Source organism: Schistocerca nitens, chromosome 7, assembly GCF_023898315.1.
Source record: "Schistocerca nitens isolate TAMUIC-IGC-003100 chromosome 7, iqSchNite1.1, whole genome shotgun sequence".
NCBI classification, from domain to species: Eukaryota; Metazoa; Arthropoda; class Insecta; order Orthoptera; family Acrididae; genus Schistocerca; species Schistocerca nitens.
Window position 1 is genome coordinate 118,833,967 of NC_064620.1, and position 21,782 is coordinate 118,855,748.

Here is a 21,782-nt window from a genome sequence, read left to right on the forward strand (position 1 = left end):
CTTCTGAGGGCTGTTTGGATGGAGAGACAGATCAAAGGGTATGTGTCATCAGCTCGGGTGAAGTTCTCTATGAGAGAGAAGAGTAGACGGACATGTTTTGTAACTACGAATTGAAATAATTTTCCCTGAAAGAATATAAACACAGACCATGGAAAATATGAAAAATGGGATAATATTCATAAGGTATTCCCCATAAAATAAAATAAACTTTCTGGCAGGTGATGTACAGCCAAAACCACCATATGACCTTTTTAGTAAATGTAATTGGCCTCCTCCTTGCATAACATTCTTTGATTATATCAACTAACCATGTTAGTACCTTCCATTCAAACCTAAATCTCTAGCTATCTTACAGATCTCTCTGTCATCATGTTCTTTCATAAGAATATCGAAATAATTACAAATAATCAGCCGAGCAACTAAAATAATGCTGCGTCTGCTTCCGACACACACTATTAGATTAAAGTTATGAGAGACGGTATGTCTAACATACAAGTGGCCCTGCTCAGTAAGCAACAGATTGTGATTACTGTTCCTCACTCACCTGAGCTTCTGATCACATGATCGGTGTGGCTGATTGTCAACAGCTTCAGTCACTGCTTTAAAAGTGCTGTAAGAGTCATCCTTCATTCTTTATCTCCCATGCCTCGTCTCTAGTCACCTACTGTTCCCACATGCACACTGTTTGGACACGAGCTCTTAGCTCAGTACTACCCAGGACTGTAGCAACTGAATTAAGTTCGCCACCAATGTTTCAACTACCTCTCATCGTGTCTTACAATGAGTTACCTCCTACCTATTATCTTCCCCACCCCTTGCACAGTGGTATTCCACTGCCCACCAAACCCTACATAGTATCCTTGTCTATCCTTACTCCACCCCTGGTACCAACTCCTTGCCTCATGGCTGTTTGCCTGCAACAGACCTAGATGCAAGACCTGTCCCATACAGCCTCCCACTATCACTTTCTCCTGTACCGTCACAGCCATCTCCTATCCCATTGAGGGCAGGGCACATGTGAAAGCAGCCACGTAATCTACAAACTAAGCTGCAATCAGTGTGCTACTTTCTACATGGGCATGAAAACTAACAAGCTGTCTGTCTGCAAGAGCGCCACCAACAAACTGTGGCAGGAGCACTACACTTGCCTTCATTCCACCAACACACCTACCAGTTTTTCCACCTTCTCTCTGTCTCTCCCATCCTCTGTCCTCTCTCTGGTAGTCCTAACCTGTCCGCACCACATCCCTGCTCGCTCCCACAGCAGCACACCTTTCCCCCCTCCCTTCCCTGCTATCCCTCTCCCTTCCTGCCCCATCCCACATCATTACCCCCACCACCCACCATAGATTGTCTACTGTAAGATTAAGTGTGCACTGGTTCACAGATGAAAATTCATGAAATATTTCATGAACGGTTTCCACATTCCAGTATTCCCGCAAAATGTAGTGTTCAGAAACAGATGATAAAAGAATGATCCAGTGGCAACACATCATTCTAAGGATAACTGTAAGCTTCCAGTTCATATTCTAAGCAGTTGCAAATATCTTATAAGAAACGTTGCCAGCTTGAAAATATGTGTTATGTGATTTTATTAACAGAACAAGTGTTAAATATACATCTTCTCATTCTTTACTTAGTCCCTTTACTTAAAACCTTACTGTGTTTTTTGTGTTCAGGCATTCCATCTGGATGGTTATTAACAGGTGCAAACATCACTAAAATAAATGCCTGTATCTAGTTCACCTGTAGCTGACTTATAGCTCTAGGCGGAAAAAATGAGTTAGCGTAAATCAATCATTTCCATTACTTGCTTCTAACACAATTTCCAGCCACACTGCACTATGACCACACTTAAACCCCCACCAACACATGCATCAGCAGCAGTAAATTTTCACATTATAAATTTAATGTAGCAATTCAAAATCTGTGGTATGATTACAGCTCTAATCTAGAGTTCCTGCATTAATTTCCTTTAAAATTAGATGCTTTCAATAGGGTGGTGGTGTTCTGGAAACTGTTTTAACCACTCAACGAGGCCTCCTTTATAATTAATTTGAGTTTGCCCCTATTTCAGAGAGGAGTGCCCACAGCATTATCTCCATTAGCAGTAGCTTCAGGTTTGCTGTAAATACTTGCACTGGTTTCTTGAAGTTCTTGTGGTCTATAACCCCTTCAGTAATTTCATTTTTTTCTTTTCCACATCATGAGAAGTCAAGTCACAACTGCTAAATGCATGTAACAATAGTATATTTTATTTAAAGGTGTGGGCCAACTTAAATATTGGGGGCTATAGACAACATTTTGTCTACCACACAGACAGAATGCTTAGCAACATCAAAAGCACTATGCTCTGTTCATTGTAAGAATAAACCTGATGTAAGAAAACAAAGCATATGTACACTGGTGGTGTTATGCTCTTGGAAGTAGGTCCTACTTTATGCATTAGATATCTTATTACTAAGTTGCGTAAAACGAAACTTTAAGATATTCTACTGTATTAACAGCCACCAACATTTTCCTTAAGCATGATTTAGTTATATGGTTTTTATTTCAAAAATTGTATACTGTCACAGTCTCTGCAATGTTGTGCTCTGATAGTCACACTGTTAATACGCAGTATGAAAATGGCTAAGGCTGCTTCCTGCTCCGTAGTAAATAATGTTTGTGGAATACAGTTAAAAAGTGCCGAGAAATAAGTTCTTAATGTTTTTCATAAATTTACAGGGGGGGGGGGGGGGGGATCGACTTTGAAGTTTTCCAGGGGGCTGTATTTGATATGGGTGAGATACAAATATGCATTGGATGTATAGTGGAATCAGTAGCATAGTAGATCATTAAACTGGTGCAGCTGACTGCTAGTTCAAGCCAAGCCTTGGTCGTTTGTCCCCCCTCCCCTCCCCACCACATTCAATTTCAAATAGCTTCATCTTGTAATTGCAAAATTTGTTATCATTTTTCGTGAATAATGCATGTTTACTTGTTTCTAAATACATATTGTTTTAGTTTCAAATATAAATTCTTAAGTATCGATATTTTAAGAAAGATTGTTAATAAAGGTTGCTGAAATTCAGAAAATATAACAAATTAATTTTTAGAACAAAAATGAGGATCCAAAAAACTATTTGGCCCATGTCCATTGTTTTATACCACAGATGTAGTCTCTCACGAACTAGAGTGGTAAGTGTAAAAAAAAAAAAAAAAAAAAAAACCCACGTATCATTTTAACAGCATCGAGAACACTATACAAAAGCAGCATTTTTACATTTCCCACTTTACCATTACAATATGAATCCTACAGAACTGACCTGGAGCCAAGTTTAGGGATTTATCACATGAAATAACAAGGCTGTTAGGGTACTGGATATACTGGAACTAATGCACACAGCTTTCTCACATATCACTGCCGAACGCTGGCGGGATATAGAACGGCACGCCATAAAAGAAGAGGAGGAAATGTGGTGCCTGGGTGGCTTCACGGATTCCGTTGATCAACTCGTTATCAATGTAGCAGACGACAGTTCCAGAGCTGAAATGTATGTCACGGATTTGGATAAGGAAGGAGCTAAGAGGTTACCAGACGAGTGTAACTGATACCTTCAGTGGCTTCAGTATTCAACAATATGGTGAAATCCTTGCTGTATGCTTTTGCATCACACAGCGCACAAAGAAAAAGTACCTGTGTTTAAGTTAGGAATTTTCATAACTCTTGTGTATAATTGGAATACTATGTTACATGAGAACAAGAGCATTTTATGCTTTCCGTCTGATCACCTACAAAGTATGGGGTAGTGCTGGAGTATTGCTGAATATTATTTAATCCTCTTTAAAAATTAAATGACATTCAAAGCTACACTCCTGGAAATGGAAAAAAGAACACATTGACACCGGTGTGTCAGACCCACCATACTTGCTCCGGACACTGCGAGAGGGCTGTACAAGCAATGATCACACGCACGTCACAGCGGACACACCAGGACCCGTGGTGTTGGCCGTCGAATGGCGCTAGCTGCGCAGCATTTGTGCACCGCCGCCGTCAGTGTCAGCCAGTTTGCCGTGGCATACGGAGCTCCATCGCAGTCTTTAACACTGGTAGCATGCCGCGACAGCGTGGACGTGAACCGTATGTGCAGTTGACGGACTTTGAGCGAGGGCGTATAGTGGGCATGCGGGAGGCCGGGTGGACGTACCGCCGAATTGCTCAACACGTGGGGCGTGAGGTCTCCACAGTACATCGATGTTGTCGCCAGTGGTCGGCGGAAGGTGCACGTGCCCGTCGACCTGGGACCGGACCGCAGCGACGCACGGATGCACGCCAAGACCGTAGGATCCTACGCAGTGCCGTAGGGGACCGCACCGTCACTTCCCAGCAAATTAGGGACACTGTTGCTCCTGGGGTATCGGCAAGGACCATTCGCAACCGTCTCCATGAAGCTGGGCTACAGTCCCGCACACCGTTAGGCCGTCTTCCGCTCACACCCCAACATCGTGCAGCCCGCCTCCAGTGGTGTCGCGACAGGCGTGAATGGAGGGACGAATGGAGACGTGTCGTCTTCAGCGATGGGAGTCGCTTCTGCCTTGGTGCCAATGATGGTCATATGCGTGTTTGGCGCCGTGCAGGTGAGCGCCACAATCAGGACTGCATACGACCGAGGCACACAGGGTCAACACCCTGCATCATGGTGTGGGGAGCGATCTCCTACACTGGCCGTACACCACTGGTGATCGTCGAGGGGACACTGAATAGTGCACGGTACATCCAAACCGTCATCGAACCCATCGTTCTACCATTCCTAGACCGGCAAGGGAACTTGCTGTTCCAACAGGGCAATGCACGTCCGCATGTATCCCGTGCCACCCAACGTGCTCTAGAAGGTGTAAGTCAACTACCCTGGCCAGCAAGATCTCCGGATCTGTCCCCCATTGAGCATGTTTGGGACTGGATGAAGCGTCGTCTCACGCGGTCTGCACGTCCAGCACGAACGCTGGTCCAACTGAGGCGCCAGGTGGAAATGGCATGGCAAGCCGTTCCACAGGACTACATCCAGCATCTCTACGATCGTCTCCATGGGAGAATAGCAGCCTGCATTGCTGCGAAAGGTGGATATACACTGTACTAGTGCCGACATTGTGCATGCTCTGTTGCCTGTGTCTATGTGCCTGTGGTTCTGTCAGTGTGATCATGTGATGTATCTGACCCCAGGAATGTGTCAATAAAGTTTCCCCTTCCTGGGACAATGAATTCACGGTGTTCTTATTTCAATTTCCAGGAGTGTATATTGTTTCTCTGCTTGTGTGTCTCTCTCTCTGTCTGAACTGCAACTGCTCACATCACTACAGGTTAGCTGGACCAGCTGGCTGGACAGTGCTGTCCAAGTTAAATGCGATGATATAGCTGTTGTCTCACATTATCACTCAGTCTATGAGCGTGTACCATACATAAAAATATCCTTAAGATTGTACTTGACTGTACTGGACACAGCTTGGCTTCCGCTCCACATGAAATGAAATCCAATGAGATTCCAGCAAACACTGAAGAACACACTATGTAATGTTTATATCAGGTTTATTTTTATGGTGTGCAGAGTATGGACACAATTAGCACACCACGTATAGTTCACGGAGATTTACGTGTCTCTGTATCCAACTGCTATGAACGGGTCAGGTAAATTTACGTTTTTTGTTCTACATGTGTTTTCTGTGACTTTTTGCTCAAGCCAGAACTAAATTTAACAAAAGGTTAGATATGAATTGGAGGGTTCAGTGCAGTGAATTTCAGTATGAACTTAATTTTATCTTTCATTTCACTGCCAAAAATCAGTACCACAAAACGTCAGTACTGTAGTTGTAGCCATCTACATCTACACTCTGCAAACCACCGTCAGGTGCATAGCAGAGAGTATGTCCTAATGTACCAGTTATTAGTGTTTCTTCCTGTTCGGTTCACATATGGAGTGTGGGAAGAATGATTGTTTGAAGGCCTCTGTGCGTGCAGTAATTATTCTAATCTTATCTTCACGATCCCTATGTGAGCGATATGTAGGAGGTTGTAGTATGTTCCTAGAGTTATCATTTAAAGCCGGTTCTCGGAACTTCGTTAACAGACTTTCTCAGGATAGTTTAGTCTCTTCAAGAGTCTTCCAGTTCAGTTCCTTCAGTGTATCTGGACACTCTCCTGCAGATTAAATAAACCTGTGGCCATTCCTGCTGCCCCTTTCTGTATAAGTTAAATATCCCCCATAGTTCTATTTGGTATGAGTCCCACACACTTAAGCAATATTCTAGAAACAGTCACGAGTTATTTGTAAGCATTCTCCTTTGTAGACTGAATGCAGTTCCCCAGTCTTATACCACTAAACCAAAGTCTACCATATACTTTACCCGCAACTGAACCTATGTGATCACTACATTTCATTTACCTATAAAGTGTTGAACCCAGGTATTTGTATGGGTTGGCCGATTCCAGCAGTTGAGTCACTGAGATTACAGTCATACGATACTACATTTTTTTCCCCCCCTTCATTCTGTGAAGTACAAAATTTTACATTTCTTAACATTTACAGCAAGTTGCCAATCTCTGCGCCACCTAGAAATCTTATTAAGATCTGACTGCATATTTATGCAGCTTCTTTCAGATAGTATTTCATTAGAGATAACCTCATCATCTCCAACAAGCATGATTTTACTATTAATATTGTCTGCAAGGTCATTAATATACAACATGAATAGCAAGGGTTCCAACACACTCCCCTGGGACACACCCAAAGTTACTTCTAGATCTGACAACGACACTTCACCTAAGATAACAGGCTGTGTCCTTCCTACCAAAGTGTCTTCACTCCAGCGATAAATTCCACTAGACACCCCATACGATCATACCTTTGACAGTAAGCATAGGTGCGGTACGAAGTCAAATACTTTTTGGAACTGAAGAAGCACTGCATCTACTTGGTTTCTTGATCGAAGGCATTCAGTATGTCATGTGTGAGATGCGAGGGTTCGAAATCCATGCTGGTTGGCATTGATAAGGTCATTCTTTTCAAGATACCTCATTATGTTTGAGCTCAGAATATGTTCTAAGATTCTACAATAGATTGATGTCAAGGATATTGGATGGTAGTTTTGTGGATTACTTCTACTACCCTTTATGTAGACCGGTGTGACCTGTGCCTTTTTCCAAAAACTGGGCACAGTGTTTATGTTTGAGAGACCTACGATATATTATAGTTAGAAGAGGTGGGCTAACTCAGTCGCCAGTTCCGTATAGAATCTTATGGAGATTCCATTAGGAAATAGAGTTTTGTTCAATTTTAATGATTTTAGCTGTTTCTCAACACCACTGATATTAATACTTATTTCATTCATCTTTTTGGTGGTAAGAGGATTAAACTGGAGCAGTTAAGCATTGCAGCTTTCGCTCTGCTATCCTCAATTTCCGTTCCTGCCTCGTTTGCTAGGGGCTGGACATTAACTTTCGTGCCACTAACAGCCATTATATGACCAGAATTTCTTTGGGTTTTGTGAAAGATCACTTGACAATATTCTGCTATGGTAGTCATTGAAGCACTCGTGCATTGCTCTGACAGCCAAATGTTTCATTTAGCATCTCTATCTATAGCCCTACGCTTTGTTTTGCACCTGTTGTGCACTATCTGTCTTTTTAGAAGTTTCTTTACAGTGACTGTATATCACGGAGGTTCCCTACCATTATCAACTGTTCCACTGGGTACATATCTACCCATGCAAGATCAACTATTCTTTTAAACTTGAGCCACAGCTCCTCTACATGCTCCTGCCCTGTGCTGAAAGTTTCAAGTTCCTCACTGAGATATGACACTACTGATTTTGTATCTCGTTTACTGAACACATAACTTTCTGATTGTTTTAGTTGTCCTTCGTAGTCTGGTAATCATTGTTGCCACAACCACATCATGGTCACTGATATCAGTTTCGATGTGGACATCCTCAAACAGATCAGGTCTATTTGTTGCCATTAGATCCAATATATTTACGTCATGAGCGAGGTTCTTAACTACCTGTTGTGGAGAGTTTTCAGAGAATACATCACAGGATGTCTTATCATGCCCACCACTATCGAAACTGTAATTTTTCCAATTAACTGTTGGATGACTAAAGTCTCCACCAATGATTACAGTATGAATGGGGAACTTACGTACAAGTGAACTGAGGTTTTCTCTAAAGTTTCCGATTACATCAGGAGATGAGTCTGGTGGGTGATAGAATAATCCAATAATCTTTTTACGCTCACCCCTGATACTGACTATTGCCCAAACACTCTCACATGCAGCATTTGAATTTGTTGTCTACTACGACAAATATACCACCTTCATTTCGTATTTGTCTATCCTTTCTATATATTCTTAAATTATCCCCAATAATCCTACTGTTATCAATTTCAGGTTTCAACTAGCTTTCTCTTCCTAGCGTTACGTGGGCTTCACTGGTTTTCATGAACACTTCAAACTCTGACACAAATGCTTCGGAAGTTTATCATTAGGATTTTAATACTCTCGCTTGTAGGAAGCATTTCTTTTGATTTTCCACTGATATTTCTAGGTTTCCTACACCTATCATTATCTGGATTGGATGGAAAGTTACATAATCTAAAAAAAACCTTGTGTGCACCCCACACATAGTCGGCTACCTGATTAGCAGCCTCTGATGGGTAGTGCAAACCTGACCTATTTAGGGGAACCTATGGCACAAGTCCAGGAAGTCACACCCTAGCTTGTCACAGAACCTTTGAAGTTACTGGTTCAGACCTCCCACTCTACTCAGAACCAAAGAGTCATGATCAGTTCCTGGGACAGTGCTGCAATTTGCACGCTTCACTGAAACACTATGCACAGGGCTGGTCTTCTCAACCTTCTCTGCTAGTTGCTGGAATAACCCAAGAAATGACCTTGGATCCCTCACAACTGGCATCATTTGTTCCAACGTATGGTAGTATAGCATGAAAGCAGCTGACAGAAAGATTCTTGCTGAACTGTTTGTGTGCAATTGTTCTGATGTTCCAAGTGATTCAGATGATGTTACTGATAATGGTAGTGGAAGTGAAGAAGAAAACAAATGGCTATAATCAACGAAGGTGAGAATTGTGAACGATTTAGATGAAGAAGCTTCTAACAGTAAAAGTTGACTGAAGAAGGACAAGATCATTATTTTAGAAACCAGGTGCAAAAACCCTTCCCAGTAAAATCAACAGCATTGTAGCCACTGTGGAATTATTACTAGGCAATATATTGTTTGATCAGATATTGACACAATCAAACTTTTATTACAAACAAAACACAAATCATTATAAAGTATCTCCCAAATCTACCAAATTTACAAATATCACCCCTGTTGAAATGAAAAACATTCTGGGCACGATTATTTTAACGGGGCAAATAAAGATTATCTGGACTATTTGTCAACGGATCCTCTAATAGACACACTGATTTTTGGCAAACTAATGAGCAGAAACTGATTTGAACAGATATGGAAATCTGTGGTATTTCAATGACAGTTCCTTACAGATAGGTCAGGAAAGCACACTCTACAAAACTGAACATGTGCTGAAGTGCCTCCTACATAAATTTCAGACTGTATACAAACCTGAACAGGAGCTTTCTCTTGATGAAGCACTGACACCATGGAGAGGGCAGCTTCATTTCCGGACATATAATACTGGAAAACTTATCTGATATGGTTTTGAAAAAAGCCTCGAGGCACTATTCTCTCTGTACTTTTAACTGACCTTGGCATGTGGCACCAAGTTTATCCAGACAATTATTACTACAGCAAAGCTATTGCCAAAACACTTCTACAAAGGGAAACGAGATTGTGGTACAACACGAATCAGTACAGGTTTTCCTCAGTGTCTACAAACAGAAGCCAAATCTCTAAAGAAAACATTTCAAAGACAAGGTGACTTTTTGCTGCAGGTGTGGAAAGATAATAGGGAGGAGAGAATGTTAACAATTCACATTGCGTCGCGGCAGGACACACACACACACACACACACACACACACACACACACACAAAGGGGAAATCATACAGAAACCAAAATGTATTGTGATGTATAATAAATTTATGAAAGGCACGGACAGAGCTCATCAATATCTTTTTTATTCTGGGATAATGCGGAAAACCAATAAAAGGTCAAAGAAAGTAACATTCCTAAAAGAAGTTGCAAGAGACAGGATAAGTGATCAAGTTATTGCAGCAACTGAGGAGGAAACAAGCAATTCGACCTACAAAACGAGCACCTGCTAAGGATCCACCCGCTCGATAGTCAGGCAACATGAAAGAGCATATTATTCGGACTATTGTGGGAAATGGAAAAAAAGAAATATCCGGCATGACCTTGCAGTTTGCGCAGCCCATCATAAAACAAGTGAAACAAGATACTATTGCCAGTTTTGTGAAGTACTGTTACACAAAGGTGTGTGTTTCCAGAGGTATCATACCTTTCAAGAATATAAGAACATCATAAAAACATGTCTGCCAAGTGTCATCAGCATCAGACACCAGTATGTGGAGCTACATTTGATTAAAGTTACCAACTTACCCTGTTATGTCTGAGCCTGATGACCCTCCCACTGTTGACGAATTAAAACTCGCACCTAAAAGTCTAAAGCCAGGCAAGAGTACAGGCCGTGATAACTTACCAGCAGAAATCATCAAACTTGACTACATTTTGCTGATATTGTATCAAATCCTACTGCAGTGCTGGAAGAAGGCACAGTACCTCAAGACATGCGAGATGCAAATAAAGTAACAATCTATAAGGGAAAAGGCGACAGAGGTAACTGTAACAACTATAGAGGAATATCTCTCTTGAGCATTGCTGGAAAGGCGTATGCAAGGATAATCCTGAAGAGACTGGAAACCTTGGCTGCTCATCCTGAAGAGACTGGAAACCTTGGCTGCTCGGATCTACCCCGAGTCACAGTGTGGATTTCGAACTGGCAGATCCACAAGTGACATGATATTCACCTTGCGCCAACTACAAGAGAAGTGCTGCGAACACCAAGTGCCATTATATGTGGCTTTTGTTGACCTCAACAAAGCCTTTGACACAGTCAATAGGGAGGGACTCTACAGCACATTGGAAAAAATTGGATGTCCCCCAATTTTGCTGTCTTTAATAAGATCTTTTCGCGACAATATGCGTGGCTCTGTAATCTTCGATGGCAGTACATCTAAACCATTCAGTATAAACTGTGGCATTAGACAAGGCTGTGTGTTGGCACCTACACTTTTTGGAATTTTCTTCTCGGGTCTGCTCCAAGTGGCTTTCGAGAATTGCAATGTTGGAGTACATCTGCATACTAGGAAAGAGGGAAGGCTTTTCAATATCAGTCTTCTGAAGAGTAAGACAAAGTGCTACAAGATAATCACTCATGAACTACTGTATGCTGATGATGCTGCAACTGTTGCGAACTCCGCAGAAGAGCTGCAAGAGCTAGTATCAAGATTTAGTAACACATGCCACCTATTCTCGATGAGTGTAAACAGCAGTAAGAGCGTAATTATGGTTCAGGGTGCTAACACAAAGCCGAATATCAAACTAGATGGCACTACTCTGCAAGTCGTAGATAACTTCTGCTATCTAGGATCTACTATAGAATCAAACATGTCTGTTGACACGGAAATTGACGCTCGCATTGGAAGAGCTGCGGCAACTTTTGGCAAACTCTCTACACGTGTTTGGAAAAATAACAAACTCTCTTTGACCACCAAAATTCTTGTATATCAAACTTGCATCCTCAGCATCCTTTTGTATGCATCGGAAACATGGACTACCTATGCCAAACAAGAACGTTGCCTTAATGCTTTCCACATGCGGCGCCCGAGGTCCATCCTCGGAGTAACGTGGAAGGACCGAGTGACCAACGAAGCAGTGCTATCTAAAACTAACTGCAACAGTATTTCAGCTATCTTGAAGCAGAGACGACTCCACTGGCTGGGACACGTCCACCGTATGTATCCTGACAGATTACCATGTGAGGTGATGCTTGGAGAGATCTCTATAGCCAGAAGACCTGTAGGACATCCTGTATTGAGGTTCAAGGACTCCCGTAAATGAGATATGGAGAGCTTTGGAACCGACACAAACAGATGGGAGGCACAAGACCAGAGTGGCGTGATGATATATCATCTGGAATGCCTAAGCATGATGAAGGCTTGTTAGACAGATTAAGGCAGAAAAAGCTTCGCAATGCTACCACTGCTCCTGCCTCAGCAGCCAGATACACTTGTGACAATTGCGGCAAGAGATGCCGTGCTGCCATTGGCTTCACAAGTCATATGAAAAAATGCAACCCATAAACACACAGACACTGCAACAATCATCTACCAAGATGTCGTGGCCAATATATTCAAATAAGGAAGTCTCACTTATTTTGCCTGTCTCAAAAAAATCATTGGGAACTGCAACAGTAACTGGCATGGCAGCCAGTATGCAATGTGTCAAGGCATCTACATCCTGGAATGGAGCAAGTTTACTGTTTCCAGTCATTGTTTATTAGATGAAATATTGTTTTGTTTTTCTCTGCTAGAAGCACCAAAGGTTACTCCAAAGTCACAAAACAAACATGCCATATTAGCCCATATCAGTCTACCCAATAGAGCTTTAAACTTTTGAAACACATTATGGTAATAGACAGTGATTGGTAACAGTAAACTTTTTCTTTCATTCGAGAATGCAGATATTTTAATTGTGTCCAGTGTTATTGATGTTGCTCAGCATTCTGACCATGTGATACAGAAAATGTTGGTTACCTATAGCCCGCAAACATTTACGAAGACAATACACTATTCTTATATGAATTTAGCAGTTGTGACTACCTTTGTTATTTTCTCAAATAGGAAAACAAATACTCAAGTTGTTATAGACTACAAGAACTCACAGGAATAAGCAATGGTATTAAAAGCAAACATCATTCGAACACTGATATTTATAAATCACATACCATTGACGAAAATTAAGACTTCTTTCCGCACAACAAACATCAAACTTATCAGACCTAATAAAATTGCCAAACACATAAACAAAAAAGAATAATCACTCACTGAAAACACTTCCACAGCCCCCATTACTGCACCAACTACCTAAACTCAAAACAATGTTAGCACAATGACAACCAAAACTTAAATGAACCTAACATCACAAGTAAAACTCAGCACGTCCACATCCACCACCAAAGGGCACCATCAAACACAACAACACGACATCTACAAACACAACCAATTCAAAAACTCCGCGTGGTATGACGGCACACACCATTATGTCATGGGTCAAAGTAGACGAGTGGAATCTGACACTTCTGTTGACCCAAATTACTTACACTGGCGTTTTATGTGATATCACATAAAATATGGACTACAAATGTAAAAAGTTGCACTTAATAACAAGAATAAATTTCCAAAATGGCCTGCACCTAAACAGAAAGGGGAAAGATAAGTTAGCTTCTCTATTAGCAGATTCTGTAAGGGGGGGGGGGGGAGATGTACAGTCACACAAGGGACGATTCCTGTGGTTAATGGGAGCAGGCAGTCAGGTTTTTACATTAAAGCCAAAGTCCAGACAGACAACAATCAAGAGAAATAGAATAGAAGTAGCTTCATGTACAGTAAATAGGGATAAAGCTAAGCGCAGTCTCACTTTACTTCTTCAAAATACCAGGGGAATAAAAAATAAAGTAGATGTCAGCACACTGCTCTCCTCACCGTATGTCAGTTTCCGAGACCAGAGCAGCTACTTCTCAATCAAGTAGATCCTCAGTTTGCCTCACAATGGCTGAGTGCACCCCACTTGCCAACATCGCTCAGCAGACTGGATGGTCACCCATCCGAGTGCTAGGCCAGCCCGACAGCACTTAACTTCGGTGATCTGATGGGAACCAGTGTTGCCCCAAAAAATTACTAAGTGTAACAACAAACAGTTTTCAGAGAAAGCTTTGATTGATACAGGTATAAAAGTGTCTTCAGAAAGTGAAAGAAAATTGTATGAGGCAGCAAGAATTAGTAAAGACCCAGAAATAATTTTACACTATAAAACTTATTGTAACATATTGAGAAAAGTTGTCAGAAAAAAAAACATGTATATTAGAAATTAAATTAATAACTTGGGCAATAAAATCAGTATGGAATGTTATTAGAAGGGAGACAGGAAATAGAACCACTGGGGTAGGTAGTATTATTATTAAAGAGAACGAGATCTTAACAAACAGTACAAAAGTAGCTAATGTATTTACAACCATTTCTTAAGTGTAGGTGAAAAAATTTGTGAGAATAGTTCAAAAGAAAAAGCCAAGCAGTACATGGAAGAGTCAGTTTTCAGAAATCCTAGTCAGATTAATTTTCATTTAACAACCTCTAAACTAAATCATGAAAGCTTTGAAAAATAAATGTTCTGTTGGAGTAGATGACATCTCTAATAAGATATTATAACAATGTGGAGCAGTTACAGCTGATGTTCTGAGTCACATATGTAATGTATCACTAACTCAAGGTATTTTCCCAGACAGGTTAAAATGTGTCATTGCAAGCCTATCTATAAAAAAGGGTACACCACAGATGTCAATAATTACTGGCCAGCATCCTTGCTTACAGGATTTTCAAAAATTGTCAAGAAAGTAATGTACTCAAGAGTGGTTAGCCATCTCGACAGTAATGGGATACTTAGTAAATCACAGTTTAGATTTCAAAAATGCTGTTCCACTGAGACAGCAATATACAATTTCACTGCCAACAGAGTATTTAAATAGTAAAATGTCATCAATAGGAATTTTTTGTGACTTATCGAAAGCATTTGATTGTGTCAACCATGACATTATGTTACAGAAATTACAATTCTACGGTATAAATGGAATAGCATATGAGTGGCTTAAGTCATATCTAAAGAACAGGAAGCAAAAAGTTTCTTTATATAGTTTAAGTGATTTAAGTAAGTCTTCCACTTCATCTAACTGGGGTGCAATTACATTAGGTGTTTCACAGGGTTCGATCATGGGTCACCATCTATTTTTTATATATGTGAATGACCCCCTTCTTGTCTGAAACAAGAAGCTAAACTGACAGTGTTTGCTGATGATGCAAGCATCATTATTAATCCAGTAAAAGAAACTCCAATAGAAAATTACACAAATAATTTCTTTGGAAAAGTTATTGACTGGGTTTCTGTGAATAGGCTTGCTCTGAACTTTGAAAAAACACAGCAGATCCAATTTTCTACTGCGAGGAGTACAGTTCTTTCAATAAATTTAACACATCAACAGAAGTCAGTAGCCAGGATAGAGCATTTTGGGTGTACATATAGATGAGAATCTTAATTGGAAATTCATATTTTAGATCTTCTAAAGTGACTAGGTCAGCAACTTTTGCAATCTGAATAATTGCTAATTCTGAGAACACAGAAATTAGCAAGCTAACGTACTTTGCACACTTTCACTCCCCGATGTCTTACAGAATAATATTTTGGGCAAAAAGTATTCACTGCTCAAAAGAAAGTGGTTAGAATAATGTGTGGGGCTCATAGTTGCACATCTTGTAGGCACCTGTTTAAAAGGTTAGGAATTCTTACAACAGCCTCACAGTACATTTACTCAGAAATAAAATTTGTTCTCAACAACATAGACCAGTTTCAACAGTGGCATTCAGCATTATAATACCAGAAGAAAGAACGACTTACACTAACCTCCACTTAACATATCTTTGGCACAGAAAGGGGTAAAATATGCTGTTGTAAAACTTTTTGATAAATTACCAAATGAAATAAAATGTTTGAAAGACGGCAGCAACAGTTTAAAAAATAAACTGAAATCATATCTCCTTGACAAATCATCCTACACCATTGATGAACTCTTGAATGGGAATAAATTTATAGGCATAATATAAGCATTTTGTGGCATTTGACAGAATAAGGTGGTTGTTGTTGTTGTGGTCTTCAGTCCTGAGACTGGTTTGATGCAGCTCTCCATGTTACTCTATCCTGTGCAAGCTCCTTCATCTCCCAGTAACTATCGCAACCTAAATCCTTCTGAATCTGCTTAGTGTATTCATCTCTTGGTCTCCCTCTACGATTTTTACCCTCCAATAGTAAATTGGTGATCCCTTGATGCCTCAGAACATGTCCTACCAACCGATCCCTTCTACTAGTCAAGTTGTGCCACAAATTTCTTTTCTCCCCAATCCTATTCAATACCTCCTCATTAGTTATGTGATCTACCCATCTAATCTTCAGCATTCTTCTGTAGCACCACATTTCAAAAGCTTCTATTCTCTTCTTGTCCAAACTATTTATCATCCATGTTTCACTTCCATACAAATACTTTCAGAAACAACTTCCTGACACTTAAATCAATACTTGATATTAACAAATTTCTCTTCTTCAGACACGCTTTCCTTCCCATTGCCAGTCTACATTTTATATCCTCTCTACTTCGACCATCATCCGTTATTTTGCTCCCCAAATAGCAAAACTCCTTTACTACTTTCCGTGTCTCATTTCCTAATCTAATTCCCTCAGCATCACCCCACTTATTTCGACTACATTCCATTATCCTCGTTTTACTTTTGTTGATGTTCATCTTATACCCTCCTTTCAAGACACTGTCCATTCCGTTTAACTGCTCTTCCAAGTGCTTTGCTGTCTCTGACAGAATTACAATGTCATCAGCAAACCTCAAAGTTTTTATTTCTTTTCCATGGATTTTAATACCTACTTCGAATTTTTCTTTTGTTTCCTTCACTGCTTGCTCAATATACAAATTGAATAACATCTGGGAGAGGCTACAACCCTGTCTCACTCCCTTCCCAATCACTGCTTCCCTTTCATGTCCCTCGACTCTTATAACTGCCATCTGGTTTATGTACAAGTTGTAAATAGCCTTTCGCTCTCTGTATTTTACCCCTGCCACCTTCAGAATTTGAAAGAGAGTATTCCAGTTAACATTGTCAAAGGCTTTCTCTAAGTCTATAAATGCTAGAAAAGTAGGTTTGCCTTTCCTTAATCTAGCTACCAAGATAAGTCGTAGGGTCAATATTGCCTCACGTGTTCCAGTATTTCTACGGAATCCAAACTGATTTTCCCCGAGGTCGGCTTCTACTAGTTTTTCCATTCCTCTGTAAAAAGAATTCGTGATAGTATTTTGCAGCCGTGACTTATTAAACCGATAGTTCGGTAATTTTCACATCTGTCAACACCTGCTTTCTTTGGGATTGGAATTATTATATTATTCTTGAAGTCTGAGGGTATTTCGCCTGTCTCATATCTTGCTCACCAGATGGTAGAGTTTTATCAGGACTGGCTCTCCCAAGGCTGTCAGTAGCTCTAATGGAATGTTGTCTACTCCCGGGGCCATGTTTCGACTCAGGTCTCTCAGTGCTCTGTCAAACTCTTCACGCAGTATCGTATCTCCCATTTCATCTTCATCTACATCCTCTTCCATTTCCATAATATTGTCCTCAAGTACATCGCCCTTGTATAGAGCCTCTATATACTCCTTCCACCTTTCTGCTTTCCCTTCTTTGCTTAGAACTGGGTTTCCATCTGAGCTCTTGATATTCATACAAGTGGTTCTCTTTTCTCCAAAGGTCTCTTTAATTTTCCTGTGGGCAGTATCTATCTTGCCCCTAGTGAGATAAGCCTCTAAATCCTTACATTTGTCCTCTAGCCATCCCTGCTTAGCCATTTTGCTCTTCCTGTCGATCTCATTTTTGAAATGTTTGTATTCTTTTTGCCTGCTTCATTTACAGCATTTTTATATTTTCTCCTTTCATCAATTAAATTCAATATTTCTTCTGTTACCCAAGGATTTCTACTAGCCCTCGTCTTTTTACCTACTTGATCCTCTGCTGCCTTCACTACTTCATCCCTCAGAGCTACCCATTCTTCTTCTACTGTATTTCTTTCCCCCATTCCTGTCAACTGTTCCCTTATGCTCTCCCTGAAACTCTGTACAACCTGTGGTTTACTCAGTTTATCCAGGTCCCATCTCCTTAAATTCCCACCTTTTTGCAGTTTCTTCAGTTTTAATCTACAGTTCATAACCAATAGATTGTGGTCAGAGTCCACATCTGCCCCTGGAAATGTCTTACAATTTAAAACCTGGTTCCTAAATCTCTGTCTTACCATTATATAATCTATCTGAAACCTGTCAGTATCTCCAGGCTTCTTCCATGTATACAACCTTCTTTTATGATTCTTGAACCAAGTGTTAGCTATCATTAAGTTGTACTCTGTGCAAAATTCTACCAGACGGCTTCCTCTTTCATTTCTTCCCTCCAATCCATATTCACCTACTACGTTTCCTTCTCTTCATTTTCTTACTACCGAATTCCAGTCACCCATGACTTTTAAATTTTCGTCTCCCTTCACAATCTGAATAATTTCTTTTATTTCATCATACATTTCTTCAATTTCTTCGTCATCTGCAGAGCTAGTTGGCATATAAACTTGTACTACTGTGGTAGGTGTGGGCTTCGTGTCTATCTTGGCCACAATAATGCGTTCACTATGCTGTTTGTAGCAGCTTACCCGCACACCTATTTCTTTTATTCATTATTAAACCTACTCCTGCATTCCCCCGTTTTGATTCTGTATTTATAGCCCTGTATTCGCCTGACCAAAAGTCTTGTTCCTCCTGCCACCGAACTTCACTGATTCCCACTATATCTAACTTTAACCTATCCATTTCCCTTTTTAAATTTTCTAACCTACCTGCCCGATTATGGGATCGGGCATTCCATGCTCCGATCCGTAGAATGCCAGTTTTCTTTCTCCTGATAACGACGTCCTCCTGAGTAGTCCCCGCCCAGAGATCCGAATGGGGGACTATTTTACCTCCGGAATATTTTACCCAAGAGGACACCATCATCATTTAACCATACAGTAAAGCTGCATGCCCTCAGGAAAAATTATGGCTGTAGTTTCCCCTTGCTGTCAGCCATTCACAGTACCAGCACAGCACGGGCGTTTTGGTTAGTGTTACAAGGCCAGATCAGTCAATCATCCAGACTGTTGCCCCTGCAACAACTGAAAAGGCTGCTGCCCCTCTTCAGGAACCGCACGTTTGTCTGGCCTCTCAACAGATACCCCTCCATTGCGGTTGCACCTACGGTACGGCTATCTGTATCGCTGAGGCACGCAAGCCTCCCCACCAACAGCATGGTCCATGGTTCATGGGGAGGGGGTGGCGGCAAGTAATAAAAATTTAAAGTTAAAAAAATAAAATAAAATAAAAAAGGAGGGGGAGAGAGCCTTGTTCATGTGTGCATTTCTTATGCACTTGGCATGTTCCACAACATAACGTTTGGTTACTGTGACATAGATAAATGAAACACGTAACTAACTGCATCATACTCAAGGGAAAAAGTAGAGCGAAAACACAGTCACTGACAATGGAGGCATTAAACAGTTAACAATCATACTAAAGACAAATGAGGCACTGCGCAACTTGCAAACACTCATTAATACAATTATTTCATTAGTAGGTACAATGAAAGATAGACAGCATACCACATTCTTTACACACAGATAAGCCAACTTACGTTAGAAAGCATCTTTCACTTCATAGTTGAATGACACCTTACTATCTGGTATTTTCAATAATTGTACCTATTCCTACAAAAATCGCCATCAGTCTGATCGCTGACATTAAGTCTAATAATTTCCTCTTTTCACTCTGACCTCTAAAACGCCTCGAAGAGGCTGTTGTCAGTTTTGATGATGAGCCTGAACTTAGCTTTTCGCATTTTGAAAAGGGGGAAAAATACTAAGAGGAGCCCAGTGAACAAGAAAGATTATGTAAGTGGCTAAACATCCTATTAGTTTTGTTTACAGCAATATCCTTTTTCCAAATTTCGATTAATGTGTTGAGTCATTTGCTGCAACTAGTTTAGGGCAAATGAGCTACACTTATTTATTATGATGATTTAATATCAATGCACAGTTACTTTGTTTCACCTCAAATTTCTTTCTGTGTTCCTTTTTTTAGTAGCCATCCCATCCTAGTCTAGTCTCTTTCAATCATTGTTAACCTAATAAAAATACATAAAAAAACTAAATGAACTTGCTTCTACATGACCAAGGCATAGGTTTATTAGTGGTTTTCTGGGTACATAGGAAATAGAAATTTTGTCCCAAACAAAAACTATTAAAGTAAACAGATAAGTAAAAATGCAGTTAAAGTGAGAGCTAGTGTTCAATAGCAAAGATGGAAATGGTATGGAGCATAGTCAGTATATCAAAAATGTGATGCTACTATTGATGGAAATGCAGTTGACAGCTGGCTGATGATAAACTCTGACATATAAAAAAAGTATCACAGTGCTGCAGGTTAACAGCATACACTGAAATAAATGTAGTTCCCACTTACATCAAAAACATAAAAGCATTTAGAAGTATGCAAATTTCATGCATAAGATCAAACTTAAAAGATTTACCCATTGCTTACATATGCTGCAAGCACTGCCAGTGATTTTATTTATTAGGATGGACACACGTAAACACACACCTGGAACCACTCTATGTCATTACTGCAACTTCTAGCATTTCAAAATTAACGATTTGTGAAAAATATCAAAAAACCCAGCACACATGCATGGGCATGCTCAAAACTCACCTCTCACCTTTTCAAGTTCTGTATTATTTGACGATGTCACCTTCATTAAAGTGTAACCTAAAGCTCCGAAGCTCAGCATATAAATAACTGATTTTACAAGAGCCATAACACACTAATTTCCCTGACACTATTTTTCGACCTTCCGCACTTTGCCTTCCTGAATCCAAACGGACATATCAATATCCCGTATGTTACTGGATCCCAGGTATTCACCAGTTCTATAGAAACCTGAAATTACAATCAATTAAATGATGTTAGTGTTATCATGTCGAATCACTACTGCATTACGATCTACGCCTAAGAAACAGGTCGTTTAAAATTTACACGTTACCTTCCAAAGCCCAGTTAAAATTGTGGTACATGTAAAGCCGAAAGTCTGAAAAACAACAGCACAAGGCTATTAGTTTACATCGCAGTCAACGCACATGACGCACTACTGTCAATACAATGCTCCGTATCAATGGAATCCTTACCATATATGGCTTAGCATTTAGACCATTTAAATCACTGCAAAGAACTCAAGTGCTAATCAACTCTTGGAGGAAATGACGACGTAGCACGCACGTATTTCGAAAATGTTATTTCCGAGATACTCCCATTTAAATGACTATGCACTCTTTAATTACTTAACATTTTCTATTAATCTTCTTTTCCACATACCTCGAGATGTATTCATTCGATACCATGCAGCATACGTTCCTGCAAATGCAATAGCCTCGGCCACTAATAAAATTTTTGTAGCACTACGAATGTATTTTCTTCCTGCTGGCTTAGGATGCTTCACAATCATTATTTTGTTAACATTTTGTCACATATTACCACAACACACAACGGGCCAAAGATATTATTTACACCTACGCACTACGTTGTTGGGAAAGAGACAGTCATTCAGTCATAGAACAATGAAGCAGATCTCGGTATCACTACTGCTTGTAGTACAAAAATCTCCTTATTAACCAATGGTTGGAGGGTTGATAAGAGAACATGATATAAAAGCTTTTGTTTGTGGTATGGGATATTTTTTGTGATTACAAGAGGGCTGTATACTGAACAGTTTCAGTTCCACCTCTGTAAAGTTAACATGCTTTTTAAATAATCTACACTTCAGGATATCTATGTTATCATTTTACGAGTAACATAGTTGTGAA

General features: G+C 40.2%; 1 protein-coding gene and 1 long non-coding RNA gene across 3 annotated transcripts in view; both read right to left on the minus strand.

Moving 5' to 3' along the window:
• The window catches only part of LOC126195055 (tubulin-specific chaperone C), a 40,825-nt gene extending 20,072 nt beyond the window's left edge, over positions 1 to 20,753 (minus strand). The window contains exons 1-2 of one of the 2 annotated variants that reach the window (XM_049933503.1): positions 20,642 to 20,753; positions 13,739 to 13,901 (exon numbers count right to left, since the gene is read on the minus strand). The gene's annotated coding sequence lies outside the window, so the exon portion shown is untranslated. Of the gene's footprint in view, positions 1 to 13,738; positions 13,902 to 20,634 lie in introns of both variants that reach the window. The other variant, XM_049933502.1, reaches the window with a different exon arrangement.
• Positions 20,754 to 20,769: 16 nt separating this feature from the next.
• Positions 20,770 to 21,287, minus strand: LOC126195057 (uncharacterized). Its single transcript, XR_007538548.1, has 3 exons — positions 21,108 to 21,287; positions 20,966 to 21,010; positions 20,770 to 20,862 (listed from the first exon to the last, which is right to left on the minus strand). It is a non-coding gene; the product is annotated as an uncharacterized LOC126195057 (long non-coding RNA).
• Positions 21,288 to 21,782: the final 495 nt, after the last annotated feature.